The following is a 6,564-nucleotide window of genomic DNA, read 5'->3' as shown; positions in this document are numbered from 1 at the left end:
CAGGGTAGGTCCCAGGATAAGTGGCATTGCTGCTACCCCTCTGGAAACCAAGCATTTCATTGGTGGAGACAGTTTCTCCTTAGTTAATCCAGCGAGAAGGAGTTGTAATGCAGTGGTTAATTACTGGACAAGTAATTCAGCAGTGCAGATTTAAGTTCAACTCTTACCATGCAAAATGGAATTGAATTAGTAAAAAATGCTAGGATTTAAAAGAAGCTTGTCATCAGTAACAGTGTCCAGAAAAATCATCTGTTTTACTGAAATCCGTAGAATGAACTTGCCTTTCTTATCTTCTTTACCCTGGATGTGAACCCAGACGCTCTGCAAGGCAGTTGACTGTCAACTATCTTTGGAAGAGGCCAAGCAGGCCCTCAAATCACCATCATCAACTCACTGAAATATACGGATAAACCCACGTGTTGACCCAAGCACCAGTTTCTGACCTGACAAAGGCACTCCCTGCCTGGCCAGCTCTGCAAAGCCCTCCCCTTGGCCACCTTCAGCAATGGCCTTCTCCTTGTCATAAGGTCAGAAGCTGCCATGTTTACAGATGGTTGCATTGTGTTCAGGGCTATTCACACAAGAGCCAGACCAGACCCACCTCCAACAAGAGACAATGTGAACAAACGCCTTGATATTCAATAGGATGAGGTAACTACTGGTTGTCATATGAGGGCACTGGTGGCGGACCCAAATGCAAGACACAGACACTGAAGTACTAGGAACAGGACTAGGTATGTCAAGCAAGCAAGGGAACTGGGGAAGAAATAACGCTGGACAAGACACAGGCCCTGGACAAGGCAAGGATGCAGGTCTGGACTAGGACTAGACTAGGAAAACGGGACCTGGACGAGGAACTAGGAACTTGGAACCTGGACAAGGACTCCGAGCCAGAGACTGGACAGGGACCCGGAACCTAGGTCTTGACTCGGGCCCAGACCCCGGATCTAGGTGATGACAAGACATGGCTACAGGACTGGACATGGAACTCCTGCACAGGACAAGAACACAAAACCTTGACTTGGACAGGACGAGGTTCTTGGACGTGGCTTGGATTAGACGAGGTATTCCTGGGCTGGGCGAGGCACAAGGACAGAACGAGACCCCGAAGCCTTGACTTGGTCTTGGGAGACAGCAATGCAGAACACAGAGCCTTGGTCTTGGGAGACAGGAACATGGAACACAGAGCCTTGGTCTTGGGAGACAGGAACATGGAGCACAGAGCCAGGACCCCTCCTTAGGAACAGGATGTAGGGCTGGGACTCATAAACAGAACACAGAGTCGAAACCCCTCTTTGGGAACAGGACACAGGGCTGGGACTCATACACAGAATGCAGAACACGACGAGACGGTTCCCAACTCAAGGTAGCGGCAAATGGCCGGACCTACCTAGCGAAGGCGTGGACAGAGAGACAGTTCCCAACTGAAGGTAGTGGCAAACGGCCAGACCTACCCAGCGAAGGCGTGGACACAGAGACAGTTCCCAACTGAAGGTAGCGGCAAACGGCCAGACCTACCCAGCGAAGGCGTGGACACAGAGACGGTACCCAACTGAAGATAGCGGCAAACAGCCATACCTATCCAGTGGAGGCGTGGACACAGAAACGGTTCCCAACTCAAGGTAGCGGCAAATGGCCGGACCTACCCAGCGAAGGCGTGGACACAGAGACAGATCCAAACAAGGATAGACAGTTCCTTATCTAGACACTGCAAGGCTCCAGTCTTGCTCCAGAGGTAGAACCTGACAGTGATACAGGCAAGGACGCAGGTGAGGGAGCAGGCAAGTCTTCAGACCAAGGCTTCAGGCAAAGGTTGCAGGCAAGGCTTCAGGAGGAAGGTGAAGGGAAGGGAAAGGAACAGTCCAGCAACTGAAGCTGAACCCGAACCCAGGAGCTGTTTATGTAGCAGCCCAAAATGAGAATCATGTGCCACAACTAAGGCACATAACAGGACAAGGGAAAACCAGAAAACTTGGATTAAGGAACAACGGACCGGACCGTGAACCGGAATGCGGACTTCATGGACTGGACCATGACACTGGTGGGTTTAAGATCAGTAGCTGACCTGGATCAGATATAAATCGATCATGTTTACAAGAGCAGGTCAAACATTGGTTCTGTGGCTACTAGTGACAAACTAAGCACTCTGTCTGTTCAAAGCTTGTTCTACTGCCATGATGAGGCCAAACTCAGGTTAGAGGAACAACGTGTCATATTCTGTCTGGGTAGCCTCCAACCTGAAGGCATGAACATCAATTTCTCTAACTTCCAGAAATTTCTCACCCTCCTCGCTTCTCTCTTTTTCCATTCTCTATTCTGGTTACTCCCTCTCCTCACCTGCCCATCATCTCCCTCTGGTTCCCCTCCTCCTTCCCTTTATTCCAGGGGCCACTGTCCTCTCCTATTAGATTGCTTCTTCTTCCACCGATCACTCCCGGCTTCTTACTATATTCCCCTCCCTCCCTCGCCCACTCACCTTCGCCCTCACTTAGTCTCACCTATCACCTGCCAATTTGTATTCCTCCCCCCTCCCCCTTCTTATTCTGATTCTGCATCTTCCTTTCCAGTCTTGATGAAGGGACTCAACCTGAAACGTCAGCTGCTTATTCCCCTCCATAGAAGCTGCCTCACTTGTCGAGTTCCTCCAGCATTTTCCGTGTGTTGCTCATGATTTCCAACATCTGCAGAATCTTTTATGTTTATCCTAAACACTCACTCCCCCCATCAATGCTACATCCTGGAACTCCCCCACCCCCCTACCACGCCAACACCATCACCAAGTCCACAGTACTTCCAGAACGTGGCTCATCCCACCTTTGCAGGAACAATTAGCAGTGCATGATAGAAATTGTTCATGATTTTGAACACTTTTTCAAATTTTCCTTCAACACTCTGCTCCAGGCAGAACAGCCTCAGAGTGTCTATTCTCTGCACATACCCAAAGCCCTTCATCTCTGAGACCATCCGGGTGAATCTCATGTCTCCCCACCTACCTCCCCAAAGTTTTAGCATCCTTTCTGAAATCCAGTGCACAGGACTAAATGCAACAGCCCAGTTAAGACTGACCTTTGTATTGTGTCCTTCAGCCAATGAAGACTGAACCACATTCACTTTCACACATTCTCAACATGTTCTGTCATTTTCCTAATGAGTACACCTCCAAAGCATCTGCAAACTGGGATTGTGATCGGGGTGTCATAGATGTCATTCATATCAATGATTCCTGATAAACACTGGTGTTTACTTCCTCTAATCTAAAAGAATTTGCTGACTGTTATTCTCCAATTTCACTCCTTCAGCCACCACCCAAGAGTAACCCACAGGGAGAATGTGCAAGCTCCTCGCAGACAGAACCCTGCCAGGTAGCATCTCTCCATTGCACGCTCCATGGAAGGTTTTATATTCTACCTAACCTTCCACTACAACATTGAATGAAATCTTTAGAATTGTTTTGCTGTTCTGAAAAGCCCTTAATAAAGGATGAAATTTGTTAGCACCAGTTCCAAAGAGCTTGTTCAGTCTGAACGCAGAGTCTCAACCCAATACGTTGACTCTCCATTTCCCTTCTCAGATGCTGCCTGACTTACTAGGTGCCTTCAGTGAATTCTTTTTGATCCAGATTTCCAGTATCTGCAGTGATGTGTAACTCCAGTGAGGCTGCTTTCTTCTATTTCAGGGGATATTAAGCATCAGAGATCAAATTTTCCATGTTAGCAGCAGCCTTCCTCACAGCTGCGACCTCAGAAAATGGCCCCAAGAGGACCACTCACCAACACAAGCAGTGATCGAGCAAATGGGAGGACTGACAAGAAGTAGCCTGTACTCCAGTCATGAGGAAGAGGGGTCAGTATAGTTTTGAATGATAGCAGAGTCCGGAGTATGGGGTTTGTGAAATCCCACATAGGAAGCTGATCCAAAAGGTTAGGGCCCATGGAATGAAGGGTAATTTGACCAATTAGATCCAAAATTGTCTTGGCAATAGAGGGTAAGTTGCAATGGTAGATGGCTGCTTTTCAGATTGGGCAACTATAACTATAGATGTTCCACAGGGACTGGCCAGGCAGCATCTATGGAAAAGACTAAGCAGTCGATGTTTCATAGAACATAGAACATAAAACATAGAATAGTACAGCACAGTACAGGCCCTTCAGCCCACAATGTTGTGCCGACCCTTAAACCCTGCCTCCCATATAAGCCCCCACCTTAAATTCCTCCATATAACTGTCTAGTAGTCTCTCAAACTTCACTAATGTACCTGCCGCCACCACCAACTCAGGCAGTGCATTCCATGCACCAACCACTCTCTGAGTCAAAAACCTTCCTCTAGTATCTCCCTTGAACTTCCCACCCCTTACCTTAAAGCCATGTCCTTTTATATTGAGCAGTGGTGCCCTGGGGAAGAGACACTGGCTGTCCACTCTATCTATTCTTCTTAATATCTTGTATACCTCTATCATGTCTCCTCTCATCCTCCTTCTCTCCAAAGAGTAAAGCCCTAGCTCCCTTAAACTCTGATCATAATGCATACTCTCTAAACCAGGCAGCATCCTGGTAAATCTCCTCTGTACCCTTTCCAATACTTCCACATCCTTCCTATAGTGAGGCGACCAGAACTGGACACAGCACTCCAAGTGTGGCCTAACGTGAGTTTTATAGAGCTGCATCATTACCCCACGACTCTTAAACTCTATCCCTCGACTTATGAAGCTAACACTCCATAAGCTTTCTTAACTACCTTATCTAATGTAAGGCAACTTTCAGGGATCTGTGGACACGTACCCCCAGATCCCTCTGCTCCTCCACACTTCCAAGTATCCTGCCATTTACTTTGTAGTCTGCTTTGGAGTTTGTCCTTCCAAAGTGTACCACCTCACACTTCTCCGGGTTGAACTCCATCTGCCACTTCTCAGCCCACTTCTGCAACCTATCAATATCTCTCTGCAATCTTCGACAATCCTCTACACTATCCACAACACCACCAACCTTTGTGTCATCTGCAAACTTGCCAACCCACCCTTCTACTCCCACATCTAGGTCGTTAATAAAAATCACGGAAAGTAGAGGTCCCAGAACTGATCCTTGTGGGACACCACTAGACACAACCCTCCAATCCGAATGTACTCCCTCCACCATGCCCCTCTGCCTTCTGCAGGCAAGCCAATTCTGAATCCACCTGGCCAAACTTCCCTGGATCCCATGCCTTCTGACTTTCTGAATAAGCCTACCGTGTGGAACCTTGTCAAATGCCTTACTAAAATCCATGTAGATCACATCCACTGCACTACCCTCATCTATATGCCTGGTCACCTCCTCAGAGAACTCTATCAGACTTGTTAGACACGATCTGCCCTTCGCAAAGCCATGCTGACTGTCCCTGATGAGACTATGATTCTCTAAATGCCCAGAGATCCTATCTCTAAGAATCTTTTCCAACAGCTTTCCCACCACAGATGTAAGGCTCACTGGTCTATAATTACCCAGACTATTCCTATTACCTTTTTTGAACAAGGGGACAACATTTGCCTCCCTCCAATCCTTCGGTACCATTCCCATGGACAACGAGGACATAAAGATCCTAGCCAGAGGCTCAGCAATATCTTCCCTCACCTCGTGGAGCAGCCAGGGGAATATTCCGTCAGGCCCCGGGGACTTATCCGTCCTAACGTATTTTAACAACTCCAATACCTCCTCTCCCTTAATATCAACATGCTCCAGAACGTCAACCTCACTTATATTGTCCTCACCATCATCAAGTTCCCTCTCATTGGTGAATACCGAAGAGAAGTATTCATTGAGGACCTTACTCACTTCTACAGCCTCCAGGCACATCTTCCCACCTTTATCTCTAATCGGTCTATCTTCACTCCTGTCATCCTTTTGTTCTTCACATAATTGAAGAATGCCTTGGGGTTTTCCTTTACCCTACTCACCAAGGCCTTCTCATGCCCCCTTCTTGCTCTCCTCAGCCCCTTCTTAAGCTCCTTTCTTGCTTCCCTATATTCCTCAATAGACCCATCTGATCCTTGCTTCCTAAACCTCATGTATGCTGCCTTCTTCCACCCGACTAGATTCTCCACATCACTTGTCACCCATGGTTCCTTCACCCTACCATTCTTTATCTTCCTCACCGGGACAAATTTATCCCTAACATCCTGCAAGAGATCCCTAAACATCGACTACATGTCCATAGTACATTTCCCTGCAAAAACATCATCCCAATTCACACCCGCAAGTTCTAGCCTTATAGCCTCATAATTTGCCCTTCCCCAATTAAAATTTTCCTGTCCTCTCTGATTCTATCCTTTTCCATGATAATGTTAAAGGCCAGGGAGCGGTGGTCACTGTCCCCCAGATGCTCACCCACTGAGAGATCTGTGACCTCACTCGGTTCGTTACCTAATACTAGATCTAGTATGGCATTCCCACAAGTCAGTGCCAGAGATGCAACCACTGCAACTTGTCCCTGGTAGGTCATCCCCACCAACAGTATCCAAAACAGTATGCTTATTATTGATGGGAGCGGCCACAGGGGTGCTCTGCTCATTCTGTCTATTCCCCTTCTCT

The sequence above is a fragment of the Mobula hypostoma genome, chromosome 24 (genome assembly GCF_963921235.1).
Source record: "Mobula hypostoma chromosome 24, sMobHyp1.1, whole genome shotgun sequence".
Taxonomy (NCBI): domain Eukaryota; kingdom Metazoa; phylum Chordata; class Chondrichthyes; order Myliobatiformes; family Myliobatidae; genus Mobula; species Mobula hypostoma.
This window is presented reverse-complemented; position numbering follows the sequence as displayed.